Consider the following 25,765-nt stretch of genomic DNA (forward strand, 5'->3'; position numbering starts at 1 on the left):
ACCTGACCAGAGCTTTACCCTGGACCAGATGTGTTTCTTTCTACTGTCGAGGGTTGGAATCTAATGGCTGATAGGAGCAAGAATGTACACAACAGATTTTTTTGTTTTTTTTAATTGGAAATATGTTCGGTACAGGCAAACAGATGGAGGATAGAGGCAATCACAGCCTCCTTGGCCGAGGTTTCAAGCGTGCGACTGTTAGTGCTGCAGGCGCGATGGAAGGAGGGGTGGGGGTGGAGGGGGAGGGGAGTTACGGTTGGTGCATCGGGGTTGCGCAGCAATCCTCCAGCGATGAAACGTTAGGGAGGAGGAGGAGTGAAAAAAAATCCGAGGATTCTGACCAATAAGGCGGATATTGCAGTTTTACCGTGTGCACATGTCCGATGTCGTCATTGGGAAACCACTATCGTCCTGCCTCGTATCGCATCCTTGACAAAAATGGATAAGCACAGACAGCGAGTCCGGACTGATGCGGTAAGACATGGAGCTTTTGATATGCACAGTTACAGTGACCGTGTTATCGCGCTCTGTACACGCAGCAGACGATGCATTTACATCCACTAGCTGCAACGCATCATGGGAATCTTCTCTCGATTTCTGTCTGATGTCACATTATTGCAGCGGTCATCCAGGTTGTTACGGATTGTGCATATGTTCAGATCAGTGCACAGATCAAACTGCATTGAACATTTCGGACTTGCAACGTGTTAGTGATCGCATGTTGTGAGCACAGAGGGATGCAGCAGGTTCTCCGTCCTGCTCGTTACTGGCCGGTGCAGTCATTTTCCTGCTGGCTGATGTTGAACTCGTGTAGGCTTCTCCCACCCCTGAACACTGACATCATGCTCATCAGGACTGTGGCTCCAGGCAGCAGCTTTTCATGGAGCCGCAGCAGCAGCAGTCAGGGTCCAGGCAGCCTGCTACGCAGTGTTTGCTAGCTCAGCGTCAATGCGACGTTTTTGTCCGAGTTGATGCATTGCTCCGCAAAGTTAATTTAATTTCAATTTGGCTTTGAGCACTGCGCTGTTGCAGTGTTACAGAAGTAGCATGGGCTGCTCTGATCAGTCTAACTTAACCAGATGTTACAGAGCTGTACATAGGCCACAGTGGGCCTGTGTGTGCACACACATACATACATATGGAGGTGGATGGATGGATGAACTGTGCATTAATGAAACTCTACTCTTTTCATTTAGACATTTTCATGTCTAATAACTGCATAAAAAAAATATCCAGAAATTTGTATCACAAAATACTAACAAATTTCAGCCACACCGTAGCCCAAGTTTTCACATTTTGATGTGAAAATATACGAATTCAGCAAACTGCAGTGTAGAAGCATTATGTCTCTGAGGACAGTGATCCAGCTGAGGCCAAACCCATCACACATCTAATGCCTTCAATCATGAGATTCGTTTAAGTTGTTCTACTGTCAGTAATTTTTTTTGGTACCAAAAATGGTACCATCCCAATTTGGCCCTATTTAAGTGTTTTAATAAAATGGCAACATAAATGATTAAATAATTGGATAGTAACTAACAAACTTGTGTCAAATGGTCCAAAACTGGCAGCCACATCAATAAATTAAACCAGTGGCTGCATTGTCATTTTTTTCTATAATATGAGAATTTCATCCTGTTGTTAAGGAGGAAAAGATGATACAGCTGCATAAAGGTGCGTTCGCATTAGCACACATCACATAGTTTGTAGTCTATATCACACCCCTAAGCTCAGTGTACTGTGCTGTGCCACAGTGTGAGCACATGAACGTGCACACGCTTTCCAGCCTTTGATCCAATTTGTTCTCCAGGAACAGAGAAATCTGGTTATTTTTATGCCTCAACGTTGCATTTAATCTTTTAATGTTTCTGATAAATGTGTATTTTTTCTGTAGACTCATGTTTTTGAGTCAGACGGTTTTCCTGTGCCTTTTATGGAGGGTCCTCCCCCCCGTCCATGTCCTGTGCTAATCCAACATTTTAGCTTAATGTTTTATTAAATTGTAACCAAGATCTTTCCACTTTGTCCCAGTGTTTTAGTTGCCTGACCTTATCCTGTGAGTTTATTTGAACGCATATTGTTTAAACTAAGCACTGTCCAATAGAAATCTTCTGTCTGGCAGTAAGTTTACATTAACCTGAGCTTTGCCTTCTCTGCTGAGTTCATAGTTAAAAGTAACTTTCCTCCCCCAATCAACAAATTGGCATATTGGCCAAAAAATAAATAAATCATAACCTTTGTAGCACTTGGCCTCACATCAGCCTTCATGGCTTATAACCATGATGAAACCAAATGCATGGATATACTTATTTTGTAGGGAGGAAAGATGATCTTGGTCCTAAAGGTGCTGATCAATAGAGAAGCTAAGATCATGTACAGCACAAAGCCTCTTCTCTGTTACACGTTTAGAAATTACACAATGATTTCTCAGAAGTACTGGTATCTGTCAGAAAGGCTCAGTTTTATGATAAGTAAGAAGCAGACTGCTGACAATTCACTCTCACATCAGAAGGCACATTTTGCAGAATCTGTGTTTGATAGTTATGGTGAATTTGGCCAGAAAATAGAAATGTAAGTTACACTATCATCAATCCTCCTGCACAGATAACCAACAGAATGGGTTTATGTGTTTATTCTGCATGCATATTATAAAATAATTATTGAAAGTATATGCATATAGGCCATTAAAGGAAAAATACATCCCAGCTCAGTTTATTCACACTATAGTGCTATTAATGATGATTAATGAAAATTGTCAAACTACATTCTAAAATGAAGTATTTTAATTTGCTGATGGCTGCTTTGGTTTTAATTTCGTTATGAATACTATATTTAAAATAAATATATGATTTATATTCCTGCAGATTAAAAGCTTTAGCCACTCACATATTGACTGTATTAACAGTAACAGAGTATTAATACAGTATCTGGTAAAATGACAATACTGTGTTTAAGGGTTTGTGACCTGCTAAAATTAAAAATAACACATTCTTTTGTAAAACACTACTGATGGTGTTTTGCAAAACATGAAACAGATCTCTACAATAGATAGAAATCTAACACCATGTCACTTCTTTGCCGTTTTACTTCACTGCGAAAAAACACACTTCTGAACTAATTGATCAAACGTGGCCTTCAGGTTTGCAGACACTTACAGTAGGTGCTTGTAAATGCAACAATCAGGCGTGAGCATAGTAGAAGGGCAGACTATTCATCCCATCTATGGTCCTTACTATGTATATTCACATACAAACATTTTCAGACAGATTGCACATCATCATCACAGCAAAAGATCGAGTGGATGCAGAACAGATAAGATACATTGTGATTTGTGAAAACTCCTCCTCCAAACTGATCTAAAACCAGATTCATTAGCATCTGCCATTTTCTGTCCATTCCTGCAACTATACTTTTGCAGGGACTTTGCACAGATGGATTTATCGTTCTAGAGGAGCAGAGGACATAGTATGTATGATGGAAGAATATCTAAGCCACATCTGTCTAGGTGAAAAGATGACGATGTAAGGTTTTAGGTTTGTGTGTTTTCGGGTAGTTCCCCAGTCTGATGACCTGCTGTCTCTGAATCTGATGGATCTGGTTCTGATGCTTCTGTAGCGTTTCCTTGATGGCAGTGCTGTGACTGGGGTGGTTGGGGACCTTGATGATTTTTTGTACTACTCTCATGCTCCTCTGGGTATAGTTCAGTTCAGGTGGTGTGCTGGGCTGCTTTAATGACTTTGCTTGGAGCTGTTCCCATACCAGGCTGTGATGCAGCCAGAGAGAACACTCTCGCTAGTTTATCTATAGAAGTTGCACTAAGTGTCCTTTCCATGCCAGACCTCCTCTGTCTCCGAGAGAATTTGCAGTTTTCCAGTCTTACCCACTGACTCAATGTGGATTGTCCACATCAAGTCTTTATATGGACCCTGAGAAACTGTTACTTCTCCTCAAAGGTTTCTGATAAGGCCTGTCTGTGCTCTTTGTCCTCTTAAAGTCCAAAATTCTGTGGACCTGTTGGGTTCGTATGCAAAGGGGGTCTATAAAGCATACAACTGTGGTGCAGGAAGGTAGAGCGGTCACCCACCAATCCTGCAGTTGATGGTTCAATCCCAGGCTCCTCCGGTAACATGTTGAAGTTTCCTTGAGCAAGACACTGAACCCCAACTTAGTTCTTCCCGGTGTGTTGGCCAGCTGCATAGCAGCTCCCCCATCGGTGTATGAGTGTGAGGGTGAATGAGAAACAGTGTAAAGCACATTAAGTACCAATAGGTAGAAAAGAGCTATATAAGTGCAGCTAGCTGTGAGGCAGCAGCACCTTTTTCACCACCACAGTTCCTGATCTCATAATTACGAGCTCTTTGGCTTTGGTGGTTGGATTTTATGAATCTAGTCTAATGTGTATGCTGTTGTGCCTCTAAATTCTGTCATCTACAGTGAGATATTAAAATGGATTTGTCATCTTTATTTTGGGGAATCTTTAAATCTCTGTTGCTGTTTCAGAATGTTTTGTACATGAACCTACAAACTGTAGTGGGAACACCCTTGACCTGATTCTGTTTACATGGAATAGTGGTCTCTGGTTTATTGGAAATTTGTCCTTGCTATATTGGTTTAAGTGTATTTGCCACTCAACACATTAATGTGTCACCTGTAACTACATGTAGTGAGGAACTGCCAGTGGTCCTGGCTCCTTTGACTGCAAGTGACACACTCTGTTAAAAACTAGCACTGCCTTAAACATAGATCTATGTAGACAGACAGACACTTAGCTGCAGCGCTCACTGTCAAAACCAGGCAGTTTCTTCATGAAGGTCAGAACCAAACTTATTTAAAAGCAACCATCTCATTCACCTGCAGTAAATTAGACGTTAGGTACAAAATTGATTTCTCATTTCCTCTTTTGTCTGCAGAACTAACAAAGCAGTAAAGTGAACGTATTTAACATTTTCTAAGCTGTTGTTTGTCACAATCCACCTGCGACTGTGGGGCAGGAAGGTAGAGCGGTTGTCCACCAATCTCACAGTTGTTGGTTCAATCCCCACCTCCTCCGGTCACATGTCAAAGTGTCCTTGAGTAAGATGCTGAACCCCAACTTAGTTGCTCCCATTGAGTGTTGGCCAGGTGAATAGCAGCTCCCCCATCAGTGTATGAGTGTGTTTGTGAGTGTGAATGGGTGAATAAGAAACAGTGTAAAGTGCTTTGAGTGCCAATAGTTAGAAAAGTGCTATTTAAGTGCAGAACATTTACCATATTACTATTCTTCAACTCTGTATCAGCTCAACCTTTCAATGATCTCTGGGCAGTTATGCAGAATATGTTTTATTATGCAATTGTCAATCATTTACAATGAACAACTGTAACTGTAGAGCTTGCTTTAAAATGTTTATCTAACAAACCTCAACTTCATCGAGGCCTAAAAAAGATCAGTCCAGATATCTAACTGATTTAAACAGCAGTTACTATGGTAGTAAATTATGTATTACTAAATGATCAACAACTGCTTGTCCCTTTCGGGTTTCGCCACAGTGGAACGTGTTCTGTTTATTTGGCATGAGTTTTTACGCCGGATGTCCTTACTTCCTCAACCCTACCATATTATCTGGGCTCGGGACTGGCACCGAGGTGGTCCTTGGTGGCCAGAGATCATTGTATGACGAACATTGAACATTTATAATACTTGCTTCTCAACATAGCAGATGACGGGTCAATTATAAATTAAGAGTTTCTCAACGTATGGCTGAATTCACTGAACTCGCAGAACTCAGTAAGAAACCGTGTGTCTCCACAGCTACACACTGAACCTTTTTCTTCTACCTTGTTGCGAGTCCACACCGCTACCTGCTCAGGCTACCGTGTCACGTCTGCTCCCTTCAGTAGCAGAGCTGAACTGCGTCTCTTGCCACAAACCCTTTGCGCTGAATTGTTCCCTTGACAACCACACAACAAACTTAAAAGGTAAACTACAAAGGCAACCGTCAAAGCTGTATGATGTCACTAATGACATCATCAGTTCGCAGAAACAACACAACACACATCACAGTACAGTTCACAATACACACTACATACTACATAAAACAAAAAACTAAACTGAGGAAACTATGGTTGGCTCATACATACCTGGGCCCTAATTGTACTCCAGTATTAGAAACATTTAATGTTTGAAACAATTGCTAAATTACTGTACAAACACAAAAACAAATCATGCAATAACCCACAAACATCATGACTATTCTTCTATGGTGTTCTCTCTTCTTTCTTCTGGTGCCAGAGGTTACCAGCACTTAACTAGACCTCGTTCATCCTTTATTGTGTGGATGATCCTGCCAATCACCCAGGATTTACGAGGAGCTGACTCATCAACAATCAACACAATGTCCCCAGGAACAAAACTGCGGTTTGCATTCGTCAATTTTTGCTGCCTTTGGAGCTCTGGTAGGTTTAGCCCAACGTTTCAAAATAGATCTGCCATATACTGGACCTGTCTCCATCTATGCCGGCCGTAAAGATCATCCTTCTGGAAAATTCCCAAAGGTATTGAAGGCTGGGTTTTTAAGAGAAGGGGATTTGGTGTCAAAGCCTCAAAGTCATTTGGATCATCAGAGGGTGTAGTTATTGGCCGACTATTTAGAATGGCTTCCACCTCGGAGAGCAATGTCTGCAAACCCTCTTCATCCAAACGTTGATGCTTCAATGTAGCTCCAAGCACCTTTCTAATGGATCATATTAAACACTCCCATACCCCTCCATAATGAGAAGCAGATGGGGGATTAAACATCCACCTGATGCAACGCTGAGTCATCGTACTTTCTATTTTGGACGTGTTCCATTCTTTTGGAGACCTCCCGAGCTCTCGCTCAGCACCAACAAAGTTTGTTCCATTATCTGAGTGTATTTCTACAACCTGACCTCTTCTTTCAATAAAGCGTTGAAGTGCATTAATGAATGAATCCATGTCCAATGATGCTGCCACCTCTATGTAAACAGCTCTGGTAGTCATACATGTGAATATGACACCATACCTTTTTGCAGTTGTTCTTCTCCGTTTAACAATAAAGTGACCAAAAAAAACGATACCTGCTCTAGTAAACAGTGGTTCATCAGGTAAGACTCTACTATGTGAGAGGTCTGTCATTTGTTGCCGCCCGGTTGCTCCATGTAATCTTTGACAGGTGCGATAGACCACCTGGATAGAATCTCTTTGATTGCTGAGATTGCATTTGGTTGCGACCACCATGGCCTATCCGCTCATGGATGTCCTGCAGTATAAACTGAGATACCCGATGATCTTTAGCCAGAATAGCAGGTTGCTTGGATTCCTCAGGCATGGCAGCTTGGCTGGTCCGTCCGCCTACACGAGGAATTCCATCCTGAATCATTGGATTAAGTCTATGTATGTGGCTGCTCCGTTTCACCGGTTCCTTTTTTAGCAGAGCTGAAATTTGATCCAGAAAGCTCTTCCGCTGGCAGTGAGGAATTATTTCAACCTCTGCTTCCTGGAGCTCATCCACAGTTAGGTTCTTCTTTCTTGTTTTATAGTTTGGCATTTATCCTTGAAGCTCAATATCTTGAACGACATTTCCTAACAGCTCCCTCCTCCTTCTGGACGATGTTAGAAACATATCCTTCAACCTCTGAAGCCACGCCACAGGCCGCTTTAAGCGTAACCATGATGAGTAGTACTCTATCAAGCTTTGCATTATATCATGGCTTTCTTCAACTGCGAGGACATTCACTGTGACCTTTCTTTTCACCTCAGGATCGGCTACATCAACGTCTTGCAAGTCTGGATTTCTTGGTCACTTCTCGACCGCTTGTGTAAGGAAGTCAAGTCCAGAAACCCACAGCTTATTTCGCAGAAAAGGCTTTCACGTTCTGTCCCCTTGATGCACCATCTGCCGGATTAAGTGCCACTGTAAAACTGCTGACGTCAGTGCTGAAACTGCTGAATCGTCGACACCCTATTAGCCATAAACGTGCGAAAACTTGATGTCTCATTGTTGATGTATTTTAGCAACGCTGTAATGTCAGTCCAATACACAGTCCTCCAGTGGAAGCTCCAACTCCTTCCTTAGCAGTTTGTCCACACGAACTGCTATGGTTGCTGCAGTAAGCTCCAAACGAGGGATAGCCATGGGCTTTAGGGGCAAATCTCGCCTTTCCCAACACAAAGGCACTGTGACCCTCGTTGCTGATGTTTTGCTGGACTAAGTATGTTACTGTCCCATAGCCATCCTCACTAGAATCTGCAAAGTGATGCAGTTGAGCAGACACGGTCTGACCAAAGCCTTTTGGCTTGAAACATCTCTCAATTCCAAAGTAATTTAGCTGCTCTAGACTTTGCACCCAATGGGACCACATTTGGGCAAGATGTTCAGGGACCGTCTCATCCCATCCCAGCTTCATCCTACAAAGCTCCTGCATAATGTTCCTAGCATATAAGTTCAAAGGTACAAAGATTCCCAATGGATCATACACTGAGCTCAACATGGATAAAATCCCTCTTCTGGTGGGGGGCTTACTTTGTATAATGACCCTGAACTTGAATTGATCTGACTGAATGCACCCTTTCCATTGGAAGTGCATTTTGATCCAAATCCAGTTCCATTATTTCTATCACCTTCTCCTCCTCTGGAATGGCTGCTAACACCATCTGATCGTTGCTGATCCACTTGTTTAACCTGAAGCCACCCATCCGACATACAACGATCTATGTTTAAGAGACTCAGCCTTTTCAACACTCTCAACCAATTTTAAACAGTCGTCTACATAAAAGTTTGACTGCACCGTATTTACTGTACAGGCGTCAAACAGATGTGTGTTGTCTTCTGCACGTCGCCTGATTGCATAGCTAGCACAACTGGGCGATGAAGTGGCACCAAACAGGTGCACCTCCATCCTGTACTCTGCCATAGGCTGACTAACGTCACCATCTGGCCACCACAGGAACCTGAGTAGTCATCGTCAGCTGATGAAACCTTTACCTGGTGGAACATAGCCTCCACATCTGCCACTAATGCCACAGGCTCTTGATGAAACTTAGTCAGAACTCCAATTATTGTACTAGTAAGGTTTGGTCCTTGAAGGAGCTGCTCATTCAGTGAGGTTCCCTGATAAGATGCGCCACAGTCAAACACCACCCGAAGCTTAAGCTTTTTAGGATGGTACATGATGTGGAACATACCAAACCTTTCCATCATTGCGGCCAAGGCCCTTATCCGGAACCCTCACTGCATATTTATATATATATACTACATATCGTATCATTCACGAAGGCAATATAATCCATCCTAAATGAGGGATTCCTGAGAAACTTTCTCTTCAGAGCTGTAGCACGCTGTTCTGCTACGGCCCGGATGTTTGGCATTTTAATGTCCAAATACTTTAATGGGAGATTAAAGCAGTAGTGTCCATCTACCAACTTAGCAGATTGTGACACTTTCCATGAACAGACGATCTGCCTTAGCTCATTCTCCTCCTCTTGATCGCCCTCAGGAAAGTCATGCTGATTCCACAGGTCTTCCAGCTTGGCAGAGGATATATGATTTGACACAACTTGCATTATTTCATTCCTGGCTCTGTTGCAACCACCCTCTTTCAGTGGCCCATTGACTGTCCAACCTAGTATGGTCCTGACTGCATAAGGCCCATTGTTGACACAAGGAATGACTTCCTCTGGTTCCACCTCCCTGGCGAAATTAGTTCCAATCAACAATCCTATACCCACATCAATGAGAGGTATCTGCACTCCTTCAAGATGTGGCCACTTATCCACATCCTCCTGTTGTTGAATGTTATTCTTGCTCACTGGAATTCCTTTCTGTGAAAACACCTCATTTAGCAAATCTGACACCATATTACTAGTCACAACTTTGTTTTCCCCCATGGTTGTAAGAAGAAGCTTAACCTTTTTCCCATGCAGATTCAGCTCGTCAAGAAGCTTATCTGTGCAAAATGTGGCTGTGCTCATAGTATCCAAAAATGCATACAAAGTAATCACTTTGTTGCCCTTTTTTGCCTTCACTCGAACAGGAATTATTTAAATTTTTCAATTCAATTCAACTTTATTTATATAGCGCCAATTCACAACAAAGTCATCTCAGGGCACTTTACAGAATAAAGTCAAGATTATAAAGATGTATAAAGAGAACCCAACAATTCCCTCTGGAATAAGCCATAGGCAACAGTGGAGAGGAAAAACTCCCTTTAGTGGAAGAAACCTCCAGCAGAACCAGGCTCAGGGTGGACGGCCATCTGCCTCGACCGGTTGGGGTGAGTGGAAAGGGGAGAGAGAAAAGAACAGAGCAACAAAAAGCAACAACAAAACATCGGGCACATTGGTAGGACCAGTAGCTGCACGCTGGAAGACACACAGCTTCAAAGCCGGGGGACACCTGCAGAAAGGGACAGAGAGAGGAAGACAGAGAAGGACAAAGACAACTACGGGAGAGAACACACAGAGTTAATGACATAGAGTGGTGACAATTACGGGGTGAGAGGAGAGGAGAGATGGTCAAGAGGAGGAAAGGAGCTCAGTGCATCAGGGGGTGGGTCCCCCAGCAGTCTAAGCCTATGGCAGCATAACTATAACTAACTATATACTTTATTAAAGAGGAAGGTTTTGAGCCTAGACTTAAAAGTAGAGAGGGTGTCTGCTTCCCGAATCTGAACTGGGAGCTGGTTCCACAGGAGAGGAACTTGATAGCTAAAGGCTCTGCCTCCCATTCTACCTTTGGAAATTCTGGTAACAAGTAGGCCTGCATTCCGTTCAATCCCTGGCTCCTCCGTTCACATGTCGAAGTGTCCTTGAGCAAGACACTGAACCCCAGTGAGTGTTAGCCAGCTGCATAGCAGCTCACCCACTGGTGTATGAGTGTGTGTGTGATTGTGAGTGTGAATGGGTAATTAAGAAGCAGTGCTTTGAGTGCCAATAGGTAGAAAAGTGCTATATAAGTGCAGAACATATACCATACCTTAAGCTTAGCCTCTCGCTACTGTAGGGCGTGTTGTTGCCTTAACTCAGGGGTGCCCAATAAGTCGATCCAGATCGACCGGTTGATCGGAAAAGGTAGTGTGGGTAGATCGCACGGAATTAACAATGTAGATGTCAACCCATCATTCGTCCTCACTATGAAATTTGTCACTTAATGGACGTACAGGGCAGCCAGTCTGACATCTGACCTTTTATGACACATGGGTCAGAAAAGGTTGCATACGCATGCGCATACATACAACGGCGCCAAGCGCTGCAAAACTCTAGAAAGCTAGCGAGATAGCCTTGAATTTATTTCTTTTAAACTTAATAAAGGGTATAAAAATGAGTGGGGGAGCTGGACACTTCCATACAGAGTTGGAGGTGGACTTTTACAAAAAAATATGTCATTTTCGAAGTGCGTTTGCCTCATCTGCCAGTCGGTCATCGCTATACTGAAGAAGGGAAATGTGGAGCAGCATTTTGGGACTGTTTATAAAAAATACGACACTGACTTCCCTCTGAAACGCAAACTGAGAAGAAGGGTGAATGAACTAAAATCTCAGTTTGAGGCTGGCTATCAGCTGCTACTGTCCGGACTATGCATCCCTAGCTGATTTTACTCAGTGCAAGTAATCAGAGTAAGGTAATGAAAAAAAAACGTAGAGACTTGTATTGTGCAATATGGGTTCATGTAGTTATGCAAGCCACACCAACACATATTGTGCATATAAAGAATTCTCAATATATTAATAAATATATGTTTTGTATTTTTATAGTAGGTAGATCATTTTGACTTGGTCATTTCATAAGTACAAGCCAAAAAAGTGTGGGCACCCCTGCCTTAACGCTTCTGCCCTAGATTAGCTCTTTCTAGTTGGACCTCAAGCCGCCTGTCCTCAGGAGCAACACTCTCATCTGCCTTGTGCATCCTCACGACGTTGACGTGTCTCTGTTAACCAGTGTGCAACCTCTTCCCTTAGTTGTCTGAATGTATTTAACCTCAGCTCGAACCAGTCTCTGATCATTTTTCATTGCTCCTTGAGATTAAGCTCATGAAATGCTTCTCTTAATGAGGTATTTATGCCACAAACTTCACCAAACAACTTGTTGAACTCCGGGTACAGCTTGGTTTCCACCACCCTGTAGAAGTCCTCATCCATGAGACAGCGCATCCTGGTCTCTTGTGTTGTCAGCTGGTCCAAGGCAGCCTTTCTTTTGTCTAACAGACTTTGCAAAGCACCCTCCCTAGCCTTGCGGCTTGGCCTTGCCTGTCTTTCCTCCATGCTGTCTGGATCACTGAGTAGTGCTTAGCCCGTGTAGAGTTGGTTTCTTACTAATGTAGAGGTGGTCTTACTCAAATCTGATGAATCTGACACTCCAGCAAAAACTTCACTCCAGATATCGTTGTTTGACGAACATTGAACATTTATTGTACTTGCTTCTCAATTTAGCAGATGACGGGTAATTGTACATACAAGTTTAAGTACAGTAATCTCACAAGCACGTTTGCAAACAGCTTCATCAAACAACTTTCTCAAAGTTTGGCTGAACTCACTGAACTCGCAGAACTCGGTAAGAAACCGTGTGCCTCCACAGCTACACACTGAACCTTTTTCTTCTACCTTGTTGCCGTCCACACCACCTTGTAGTCAGTTCCTCTGCTCAGGCTACCGTGTCACGTCTGCACCCTTCAGTAGCTGAGCTTCCCCCCTCTTGCCACAAACCCTTTGCGCTGCATTGTTCCCTTGACAACCGCACAACAAAATTAAAAGGTAAACTACAAAGGCAAACTATCAAAGCTGTATGATGTCACAAATGACATCATAAGTACACAGAAACATAACACAACACACATCCCAGTACAGTTCACAATACACACTACATACTACATAAAACAAAAAACTAAACTGAGGAAACCCTGGTTGGCTCATACAATGTTTGACTCTTACAGTGTCTGCACAGTTACTGTACAATAAACACGTCACTTGACATTTTTATAGGTCTTTCAAAGATCTAACACCATTTCCAATACAGCAGCATAAATACTACATGAAGGGCAGCTGACACTGTGTGACAATAGCACTAAGTGTCTTTAAGACTGAACTTGTGTTTAAGGCCCGAGTTATGGGACAAGCTACATTTGATCAACAAAATAAAAGAGTGAAAGAGTGAAAAAACACGTATTGTAAGCTTGAAGTGCCTGGGGGCTAGAGGCAGATTTAAGCCTAATGTGGCCGATACATCAAAGGCATTGAAGAGACTCATGAGACAGTCCTGCAAATGGATGCGGGAAACAGCATTTATTGAGCTGAAGAGTTGCTGAAGAAGAGTCACATGTAACGGCATACTTCAGTGAAGAGGCTGAGACACGTGATACATGAGATTACTCCAGTGGAATTTGAAACAATCATGATTCAAAAGCTAAGAGATGCGACACCGGGATGTCCAGTGCTGCTTTGGTTAGAAAGAATGAATAACCCTGGTCTTTGTGTGAATAAAAATACATTAATGTTTTGTTTATCCTTCTGGAAAAATTATTACAATGTTTCTGGAAATACGTATTTTCTGTATTTTCTAAATAATAATAATAATAATAATAATAATAATAATAATAATAATAATAATTCATTTTATTTATAAAGCACTTTACATTTGCTAACAAATCTCAAAGTGCTACACAAATGGATTAAGACCAGGAATAAAACATAATAAACATATAAAACATAGAATAACACAGCATTAAAGTAAAAAGTAATGATCACTTTAAAATGTTTTTCTAAACAAAAAAATCTTTAACTGTTTTTTGAAACAGTTCACAGTCTGTGGTGCCCTCAGGTTCTCAGGCGGAGCGTTCCATAGCCGTGGAGCAGCTGCTGAGAAGGCTCGGTCCCCCATTGTATGGAGTTTGGGTCTGGGGGGCTAGAGGCGATAGGTGTTGGTGGAACGGAGGTGTCTAGTTGTAGATTGCGGTGTGAGGAGTTCCTTTAGATACTGTGGGGCATTTCCATGGATGCACTGGTGGGTGAGTAGACAGACTTTATAATCAATGCAAAGGTGGGTGGGAAGCCAGTGAAGTGTCCGGAGGACAGAAGTGATGTGTTGGTGTTTCCGCACTCTCATAAGGATCCTGGCGGCGCTGTTTTGAACATATTGGAGCTTTTGAAGGCTCCTGCCGGGGATTCCAATGAGAAGTGCATTGCAGTAGTCCAGCCTGGAGGAGACAAAAGCACGGACCAGCCTTTCAGCATCACAGAGGGACAGAGAGGGGCGGAGTTTGGCTATGTTTCTCAGATGAAAAAATCCAATTTTGCAGAGGTTTTGGACATGTGTTTCGAATGGCAGGTGGGGGTCAAACTTGACCCCCAGGTTGCTAACAGAGTTAGTGTCGGAAGTGTCGGTGGGGTCGGGCTCAGTCTCATGTAGAGCTGAGTATCATCAGCATAGCAGTGGAAGGAGACTCCGTGCTTGCCAATGACGTGTCCCAGTGGGAGCATGTAGATGTTGAAAAGGGTTGGCCCAAGAACCGACCCCTGTGGCACCCCACAGGTGACCAAGTGTAACTGAGATTTGGCGTCCCTTAGGGCCACACACTCAGCTCTATTTGTGAGATAGGAACTGAACCACCCTAAACCAGTACCAGAAAAACCAACGGTATGCTGCAGACGATGGAGGAAACCTTTGTGGTCAACTGTATCAAAAGTGGCAGTGAGGTCCAGAAGAATGAGAAGAGATGGGAAGCCCTGGTCAGCAGCCATTAGGAGGTCGTTAGTGACCCTGACCAGGGCTGTCTCTGTGCTATGGGAGGGGCGGAAACCGGATTGAAATGTTTCAAACAGATTGTGTCTGTCTAAATGCTGTTTAGACATATTACCCTATTAAACAATGGTGTTTTAGCTTTTGCCCTATCTGTAAAGTGCCCTGAGATGACTTTGTTGTGAATTGGCGCTATATAAATAAAGTTGAATTGAATTGAATCTTCCATTAGACACCGAGGAGACTGGGGACTGTGTGTTTGCTTTAGCTGTTTATAAAATGTGGATCTTATTAACTGGACAGGGGTTTAAATCAGGGCCAGATTGTTACTTGCTGAACGGAAATATGCACCAGGAAACCATAATATCAATATTAAGCATTATACATCAAACACACACACACACACACACACACACACAGATCAACTCTAACCAACACTGTATTGATTGTTTCTTCAAGAGACTATAACATTTTGATAAATAGGCTTTTTTTGGCCTTTCCAGTTAGTGGCCCCCACAATGGATCATGCTGGATATTTTGGACTAGGTGGTTCAGCATTTTGTGTGGCCAATGGGAGGGAGAAAGATTAGGCAAGTTTCTACCACTGGACTGCCATGTAGTAGAGGGTGGATAGCTGCATGGCTCTGATGTGCCGTAAACTAAACACTGTTTCCCACAGCCTAAGTTTTCTATCATGTTGTGTCTCGATCTCACACTGTGTGTTACATGTGTAAAACGCAGCTCTAGACAATGGGAGGCTGATTTGTCCTGACGCTTTCTTTTAGGATGCACAGGATTTATAGACAAATGTTGAAGGGAAACTACCGATCAAATTTTAGAGGGATCTGAATAATAACAGAATTACACATCCTACCAGCCTTTATGCTTTGACCTTAAACTAACAGCTTCTTTTTTTGCAGCTCAATAGGTCATGAGGCACTAACAAAGCACAGCTCAATGACTAAATTATAAAGAAGCTTGCGAGCTATTCTCGTCTTGCTTTTAGACACAATGTATAAGTGTACAGTTGCGTGTCTTAGTTATTATAGCAGCTGTATGAACAAGAGAAAGAGAATCTTTCAGGATCAGGATCGCCACTGCAGATAATTTGTCCACATGTTGATTTGGAACGGTTTTTATGCTGGATGCCCTTCCTGACGCAACCCTCCCCAATTTCTACCAGGCTTGGGACCAGCCCTGTGGTTCTTGGGATGGTGATGGGCTGTTGGGGGTTTAACCGTTCTTGTGACTTGCTTCATTCGTTCATAAACGATGCTGCATCCAAACATAATTCATTCTGTACAGACTAGCAAAGGAATGTCATCTTTACGCGACGGTTGGTTAAATTCTTTGTTAGTAGTTTACTGTTTGTGGGCTTAAATCCAACTTTGTTGGTTTGCAAATTCATTCATTAATATTTCAATTGTTTTCTGATGCAACGGCTGAAATGGCTCCGTGTTACAAGTTCTAGGATGAGATATTGGAAAAAGATAAAGGTGCAAATTGTGGTAATTTGAGTAACATTGCAGTTGATGTGTGACCAACATGTTAATTAGCGTCTTGTACTCAAAAGGTAGGTTCTGTTTTTCTTTTAATAATAGGCTCAGATTGTTAAAGCCTTGGCTGTAATGAAACCTTTGTGGTAAAACATGTTGCAAACAATATGTGGTCTCTTTTCCCAGAGACCACATATTGTTTGCAACATGTTGCAATGAAATAAATATGAATAACTATTATGCCATGTGCCACTGTTTGCTCGCATCGGGTTCAAAGCTCTGACTCAGCTAAAGTGTGGTCAACTCAACAGCAGCTTCCTAACTGGACACCTCTACATATCTACAATCCCTTCCATCCACTGCAATATCTCAATGAATGGAATCTGATGGTCCAATAGAGACCACACAGTCAAAATCTGTTCAGCTCAGTGGTCCCACGTGGTGGAACATCTTTCTCCATTTCTGCTTGTACCTCATTATATAAAGGAAATCACTGCTGGGCTGTAGAATACTTCCTCCTTTGAGCCTTAGCTCATTTAAAATGGACTGAGGTGAAGAATAAAATCGGTTCTGTGGTCTGATGAGTCCAACTTTGAAATTCTTTTTAGGAAAATCATGGCTGCTGTGCCCTCTGTGCTAAACAGAGGAAACAACTGACTTGCTCTCAGCACAGAGTTGAAAAACATGAATACACTCTTGGCTAGTGGAGGAGCATTAATGCACACGGCATTATAACTTGTACGTCTGTAAAGGCTTCAATAATGCTTCATTATATACAGTGTACAGGCTTTGGAGCAACATAAACAGTCCCAGCCCCTTTGCAGCTGGTTTCCAGCCAGTTTCCAACTGCCCCCCTTCTCCTGTTGCCTACCAGAAGGTGTCCACACTGCACAATAACCACATCAATTTAAACCCCATTCATTGAATTTCAGGGCACCGCCAGGAAAAAATAAACACTAAAACAAAGCATCAGCTGTAGGTGTAACTGTACTGTAGACACTGCAAACTGTGATTATTTGTTTAGGCCAGATTATCATAGTTATTGGAATACTAATAATGTCATAACCACATACACTATTTTAACTCATTTTACCCAGATTTTTACCTGCAGTGTCTGGCATTACTACATGTGACAAAGGTGAAACAGTTTGTCTTTCAAACGTAGTGGCTGTCTGCCTGCTGGACTGTTTGGATGGGGCTGTTCTTTATTTGTTTTTTCCTCTTTCATGATATTTTACTTCATTTTTAAATTGAAATATCCAACAGTCTGGGAAAAAAATCTGTTTAAACTTTCAGTCTGAGCTACTGTATCAGAGCTGACTAATGTTTAAACCTCCCTGCCTCTACTCATGCAAACCAATTCAAATTACACTGAAAGCTTTGTGTTTCATTTGAAAAGAAAATATTCAATGTTCAAGTTTTCTGCTCAAGCGTTACAGTAGATAAAATCCAAACTTGATGTGATAAAGTTCACCAGCAGCCGCATAACTCCGTATGTTCAGTGAATAATCAGTTCAGTATAGAACAATCCACCAATATTCAAATGATTAAAAATAACAAATATGTCCATCATTAGACATTGTTAACAGGACAGGGTTTGAGCCTCAACAATAGTCCTCTGCACATGCCTCCTCTCCACTGTTTTAATAGCCAAAGTTGTGTTGGTTGCCTTTAGTTGTTCTTTCCCCTTACTTAATTTAATAACTCTAACCATCACACCACAACAGGGGGGTTTAAGGTACACACAACAGTAAAAACGGTATTACTATTAATAAAAAAGCAATCAGGGAGTCTCCCATAAATTGTTGTTTTTTAGCAGCGCAGACAGATGGATTCATGGGCTGTATCCAGGGCTGCTGTATTATTTGCATTTGCTATTGGGATCAAGTGTTTCTTAGTTTAACAGTCTGGAGAATGATGTGTCACTGAACTGTGGCACTATAAACCATCCAGGTTATCATTGTTGTCTTGGACAAAACATACCCACACTCACAGCAGTCTGTAAAAATGACATGAATTTAAATGTCAAATGATCTGTTGTCCACAGCCATTTTATCCTGTATTAAAAAGTTTCCAGTTAACTAAATACCTGCAGTTGAACACAGCACAGCTTCTGATTTCCCAAATCCGTTTGCCAAAGCGCAGTTAAAGGCAGCCACACACCATTTTTATAAAACTGTGTGTGAGTGAAACACACTAACACAAATAACCACACACACTTTAACACTTCAGACATGTCAGATAGAACTCGCAGTGCTACTTGTAAAACCTCACAGAGGTTAGATTAGCTGGGCTCAGTGATAATTTTGATTCTTTTTTCAGTCATTCATCATATAATTGGAAGTGACTTCTAAAAACCTAAAAGAAGGGTCTAAGTAGTCTGAGCCATTTTGGGAAGTATGGGGTTTGGCTTCCAACATCTGCATTCAAAGCAGGTATGATGTCTAATAGCTGCCCTTGCTTGCAGAATCCAAAATGAGCAGCACAGTGCTTCATGTACTCTCTTTGGGCCAGGCTGTCAAAGTTTAGAGTGGCATAGGTTTACCAGTTCAGAGTAGAAACATCTTAGCTTTGCCGATACAGACATCATTACCTGCTGCCTTGTGCAGCTGCTGTGCAGTTGCATCCACTATTTCAGGCCACGTCTTGAATTTTTCAGGGTCTGCAAACTCTGGTTTGGGTTCCACAGTGGTGATTCCACAGTTCACAGTTTTTCTCGATTCATTGTATGGTTCGACTGGCCAGCAGCTAGGACATTGCTGCAGGAAGGAGGCCTTTGGGTTCACCAATGTGGGTTGTGTTCGGTTCCCTCTGGTAAGGTCATCAGCCGGCTTTTGAGTGGAATCAACCAGTTAAGGACACTCATGGAATCTGTCCAGTACACTGTCTGTATGATGGGTCGGGTTAGATGGTGTTTGTATCCTAAGCAGCTGCAGCTCACCTATTATTTTATACAGTAAATCCCCAAATTTTGGTTGGAGATGTGGTGGCATGTTTTTTTAATTCACTTGCAGCTAGTGAAGCACTGCCTCGAGAGCCAAGTTGCTCTGAGCCAGCACCAGCAATGCTGACAACATTGAGCAGTAAGAGTGTGAAACCCTCATACTGATATCGCTATTTTGAAATTGTGTTATTTGCATGTGTGCAAAACATTGTTGTCATTCCAAACGCTTTATATGCAGTTGTTATAACAGTGTAATATTTTGTTGCTGCGTCAGTACAATTGAGCAATTACATTTACAGTAATGTTTGGAAACAATTGTTTTTGTTCTTTTGATATATTTTAACTTCTTTGATTTGAGCACAATTTTAAAACAGGGAAAAACCCAACATTAAAATCCCAACATTAAATCCCAACATTAAAATTCCAACATTAAATCCCAACATTAAATCAGCACTTTTTAGCACATAACTGGTTTAGGAACTGATTTCTTAATGCTGCAGATTCTACTCTATCTACAGGAGCTTTGGTTTCCACACCCCTTCACTTTTTACACATTTTCCTGCTTTGCAAACTTGGAAATGAAAAAACAACTGTTTCCTTGAATGTGGATTTCATGACAATTGCTCGAATTCCACACAAACATGATCATGTGAACGGTAAAACAATTCCTGAAAGTGAAATGAGAACAAATCCAGTCACTTACCTGACTACACAACACTTACCGAACTATCTTCATTCATGAATGACTTTTCTAATGAAATCATGCTCTTCTTTCACCCCTCTCACTCAGTCACGGTGAGGTTTACAACCTAGTCCAGGATGGCATCACCTCCCACCACCTTACTCTTCATTTCTCAACCCCATAGAGAAGTTATTTTCCTCGTGGAGGTGGAAGGTTTATGACTCTCTGGTCTCTCAGGGACACAATTAATCCCAGCTGTTTGGATGTATCTGCTGAAGATTTTTCATCATAATCAGGTGGAAAATAGATTCATAGGTGTTAAGATGAAGACAGAAGGTGTGATGTCGATAAGAACTTGTGATTAGGCTGTGAGTGCACTATAGCTAAGTGTGGTGATGAGATATGAACATTTGCTCACTTGGAGCTTTTCTACCTCCTTTTCTTTGTTTTCCCTACTGTACATCATCCCATAATAAAGACTCCAAAACTGAGACTTATACCTTGCTATGGATTTTGTAGCAGATAGTGACGTTCTCTTGAAATATCAGGGTTGGCAATTACAATAAAACCATCAGCAGAACATTTTTCTGCCCCCCACATCCACTCTAATTCTCCAGAACACTGGATGTTCCAGTAATAAAAACATGAGTTCAGCCTCAGCTTTAGGTCAGTGAGGTTTGCAGAGTGGGAGACCGCACACAAATGAGGGTAGTTCAGAATAGCAAAATTAAATGCATGATGTGGACATGTTACATGTGCATATATGTGGGTGAGTCAGTGTCTAACAGTTCATGTTTATGGTGGGGGAGGGTAAGTCTAGAGAGGATGAACAAGTTCTCCCTGGGAAGTCAGGCATTTCTTAGGGTGTTCAATGCCAATGGTGCAGTGATGCAGTGCTCCGAAGAAAAAACCCAAAATGCATCGTGAAAACTCGGCTCCGTATGCTCACTGGCCAGAAGTATCACTGCCACCCAGAAGTCAGGGACCAGTTAGAGGAATTAAACAGGCCTTCATACTGCGGTGAGTCCATGCCACATGTTACTGGATCAATGACCTGCACTTTAGTACACATTGATCTTACATGGATGTACATATTAGTTTCAGCAACGATTCCTCTGTCTGTGATGCACACATGCCTACAGGCCACTTGCAGAAGAACTGGCAGACAGAGTGGGAATGCAGAGTAACACATACTGTGTCGTGTCCAAACCGACAACTTCTGGTCACAGACACCGTGAGTGGAATCAATAAAGAGGCTGGATCGATCCCAATGTCTTTGTGTATTATATTTCTTGCAAGTAAGGAGCTACACAGCACATAGAGAAAAGCAACGGCTGGCTTCAAGGCTCATATGCTCTAAGCTCAACTCAAAATGTAACGTAAACTTCGACTTATACCAAGCTTTATTGCTATTGGTTGAACTTTATTTCACTTCTGTCACCTTGTATAGCTAAATGTGATAGATGTTTAATACAGTTTTTTCCAGACATAGGCTCAACCACAAAATAAGTGAGAACTGTGGAAACAGGAACTTGAACCGTCTGCACACAGTGTTGCTGATGCTAAACTCAACAGCTTAAAGGTTTTATAAGGGTCATGGTGTACATATGTCAAAGGGCAAAAACCTTTCATATGCAGCACAAACACATTAAAAGTTGATCATGTCAGCAATTTTCCATCACACACCGCAAGCTGACATGTGCAGCTATGGCTTCATAAACATAATGATTTGTTATTTTTGACTCTTTTTAAAAATCTGTTGTTGGATTGTGGTTGCATTTTGTAGCTGTTTTGAGTCGGTGATGTTATCAGAGGAAAGGTTAGTTTTTTTATGCTTATGACTTATCGTTATGAGAAGAGCTACTGTATGTGCAGCCAAGCTTTTTATACAAAACTGTTAACCTCATTAGCTATCACCATTCCACCATGTGTTTTTTTAGCATTACACAAATTTATTGTCTATTGTTGGACACTACCCATTTTTTTTAAATGTGTTGCTGGCATCAAATTGAAAATGAGCACATTTTTTCCAAAACACAATCAAATTTCTCAGTTTTAACAGTTGATTTGTCTTTGTACTGTTTACAGTCAAACACGGGATGTAAATGATTTGCAAATCATTTATTGCTGAGACATTTTGCAGCACTGTGGAATTGCAGACTTTACTGCAGCTGGTGATGGCAGCAAAAATCATTTGAATAGAGAAAAAGACAATCAAAACTATGTTGGAAAGTGTATGTGTCTTTTATTTAGTCTATTAGGTGCTATTTCACATTAGGCTATTAAATGTCATATAATGAAATGTGAATGTTTATCAATGAGTCAAATGATCAAGATCATTATCAAGGTCCAAGATATACTCAAAGTTTCTCTCCTCAGAATTAACTCTGATACCAGAACACAGATAACTCTTCTCCCAACAAAGCTTGACTTTGTTTCATATCTTTCACAGAAGCCATAGAGGAATTAAAATGGATGTTCAGCAGTTTATGGACAAGTTATGATATCATAAAATTTCTTTTTAGATTTACCAAATATAGCCAATGACATCCGCTTAACAGTTTTGGAAATATATAAACATGCACTTGAACATGTTAGAAGTACACTGAGCTTTAGTGGGGCTTCTCTTACTGCTGCAGTCTGAGTGGGAAAACTATTTGTGAATATTTAAAAGTTGTGGTCTTTCACTACATTTTGTTTCACAGCAATGTGATCCACAGTTTAGTCCACACTGACTGCTGTCATACTGACTGAGTTTTGAAAGCTCAATATTCAAAAATACCTTTTAGCAAATCAAACACACAAATTAGTAGTTAATCTATGTTTTGTTTAATCATGAAAGAGGGTTTTCCTGATCCTGTTGCAGTGTATTTTTGAGATGTAGTTAGTCTGGGCAGTTAGTCACTTATGTGTCTGTTGTCACTAGATTTAGTTTGAATTTTACTGAGTACTGGCGAATTAATACACGGGGGCAGCTGTAGCTCAGTTGGTAAGACAACTGTCTGACCACAGGGTTAGTGGTTCAATCACTATATGGCCATATGTAAAAGTGTCTCTGGGCAATACACTGAACCCCTAACAGCCCTTTTCCCTCCCCAGCTGTGCAGTGCTGGTCCAAGCCCGGTAGAAATTGGGAAGGGTTGCGTCAGAAAGGGCATCCGGCGTAAAAACTGTGCCAAATCAACATGCTTTATGTCTTGTAGGCTTGAAGCTTGATTAACTTTTTTTTTTCCATCTGGTTCCATAGATAAATATAGCTGGGTATCATCAGCATAGCAGTGGAAATGTATGGAGTGTTTTCTAATTATGTTGCCTAAAGGAGACATATATAAAGTAAAAAGCATTGGTCCTAACACAGAGCCTTGTGGAACTCCATAAATAAGCTTTGCGTGCATGGAGGATTCATCATTAACATGAAAAAATTGAAATCTATCAGACAGATAAGATTTAAACCAACCTAGTGCAGTTCCTGTAATTCCAATTTCATGTTCCAGTCTCTGTAATAAAATGTTATGATCAATGGTATCAAATGCGGCACTAAGATCTAACAGAACAAGTATAGAGATGAGTCCAGTATCTGAGGCCATGAGAAGATCGTTGGTGACTTTTACCAGTGCTGTTTCTGTACTATGATAAACTCTAAATCCCGACTGAAAGTCTTCATACAAATTATTCCTATGAAGGTGATCACAAAATTGTTTTGCGACTACTTTTTCAATTATTTTAGAAATAAAGGGGAGATTAGATATTGGTCTGTAATTGGCTAAAACACCTGGGTCAAGACAGGGTTTTTTAAGTAATGGTTTAATTACAGCTACCTTATAGGCCTGTGGTACATAGCCTGTTTCTAAAGATAGATTTATGATATCTAATATGAACGTATCTATTAAGGGTAAAGCTTCCTTGAGCAGCTTAGTTGGAATAGGGTCTAGCAAACAGGTTGTTGGTTTAGATGAGGTAATAATTGAAGTTAGCTCAGAGAGATCTATGGGTAAAAAGCAGTCTAACAGGGATTGGATGATGATTCTAGCACTGCTGTACATGAAGATCTATCTGTAATATTTGGGGGGAGGATCTGGTGAATTCTTTCTCTAATAGCTACAATTTTATTCATAAAGAAAGTCAGGAAGTCATTGCTGCTCAAAGTTAAGGGAATAGTAGGCTCAACAGAACTATGGTTCTTAGTCAGCCTGGCTACAGTGCTGAACAGAGACCGGGGGTTGTTCTTGTTTTCTTCTAGTAATGATGAATAATATGTTGTTCTGGCATCTCAGAGACCTTTTTTGTACATTTTTAAACTGTTTTTCCAGCTTAAATGAGCTTAGCTACATGTGCTTATGATGCGTGTGAGGAGTCACCAAGAGGACACGGGTCGGTTTCGATCAGTTCTTTCTACGTGCTGAAGTTCTGACACAGAGCAGAATCTAATCTGACGTAATACTATATGACCTGAGAGTAATGTAACATCTTCATGAATCTCTGCAGTAGCCACATACAGTAAAGGCCAATTGCACAGAATCAGTTATGAAAATGGGATGAGATGTGTGAGGTTTATTACAACCCCAATTCCATAAAAGTTGGGACAAAAAACTCAATGCAATGATTTGCAAAACTCATCAGCCCATATTGCAGCACTGCAATAAGAATAGGAATGATTCTCTACTTGACATCACTGCATGGGCTCAGGGACACAGTTCACTGTGCAATCCACAAATAAAAGTTAAAACTGTATCATGCAAAGAAGAAGTGTGAACACGATCCAGAAATGCTGCCATGTTCTCGGGGCCAAAGCTCATTTAAAATAGTCTTAGGCAAAATAGAAAACTGTTCTGTAATCAGATGAATCAAAATTTGGTGGTAGTATGGGGTAGTTTAAGACAATGGTCATCCCCCTATGTAATTGTTGCTCTGTTAAAACATATTAATTGCTGGTTATAATAATTGCTTTTTACCCTGTAAGTTGTGTTAATGTAATGTTTCAAAAGATCAATGGCTTTTGCCTTGTCCCTTCAGGGGTTGCCACAGTGATACATGTTCCGCATGTAGATTTGGCCTTAATATTTACGCTAGATGTCCTTCCTGCCGCAACCCTCCTATTTTTTATCTGGGCTTGGGACCAGTACCAGGGTGGCCCTTGGTGGCTGGGTGGGATATGATCTCGTGGCCTTCTGTATCCCAACCCGATGCCCTAGACATTGAGCCACCATGCCCCCCTGTGTTACTGTAATGTTTGTGTCAGCTTCTGTGATACCAACATGTCCTTTGTTTTTTGAAAGGAAGAGTGATCTCTTTAAAACAAATACAGTAATATTGTAAAATGTTTTCTTTTGGAGGAAAATAGGCCTAAAGAGAGAAAGGAAATGAAGCAGGTGAAGGAAGGTAAAGTAGTCAGAGCAAAAATAATAGAGGAAGTACAAAAATTATATCAAGAAGGTTTATTATGATGTCCACAGGTAGACTTGCAGGTCTTTGCATAGGTAGGTCTTCACACAAGGTGGTCAGAACACTACTGTAAAGGCCAAAAGGCCAACAGGTGGCTTTAATACATTGTCAATTGGCTGCAGTTGGCTGGTCAAATGTGTCTGCTCAGTGATTATTGTGCCGAAACTAACAACAGACCAAATATCAACCTCACTAGAAGAGCACAACTTTCTGGCTACAGTTCTTAACAACTTAAAAACAGACTAAATCAGCAGACTAAAGAAAAATGAGAGAAACTCAACTCCAGGCGGCACAGTGGTTGAGTGGTTAGTGCTACTGCCTCACAGCTGGAATGTTTGGGTTTCCGTCCACAGACACATGTATATTAGATTAATTGGTCGCTCTAAATTGCCTGTAAGTGTGAATGTTTGTCTGTGTTTGTCTCTCTCTGTTGACCCTGAGATAGACTGGAGACCTGTCCAGGGTGGACCCAACCT

At 41.4% G+C, this 25,765-nt stretch overlaps 1 protein-coding gene across 1 annotated transcript in view; it reads left to right on the forward strand.

The window, feature by feature from the left end:
• Nucleotides 1-215: 215 nt before the first annotated feature.
• The window catches only part of ajm1 (apical junction component 1 homolog), a 36,516-nt gene continuing 10,966 nt past the window's right edge, over nucleotides 216-25,765 (forward strand). Inside the window, exon 1 of the mRNA XM_067484901.1 lies at nucleotides 216-474. The gene's annotated coding sequence lies outside the window, so the exon portion shown is untranslated. The remainder of the gene's footprint in view (nucleotides 475-25,765) is intronic.

The sequence above is a fragment of the Channa argus genome, chromosome 18, assembly GCF_033026475.1.
Source record: "Channa argus isolate prfri chromosome 18, Channa argus male v1.0, whole genome shotgun sequence".
Classification (NCBI taxonomy): domain Eukaryota; kingdom Metazoa; phylum Chordata; class Actinopteri; order Anabantiformes; family Channidae; genus Channa; species Channa argus.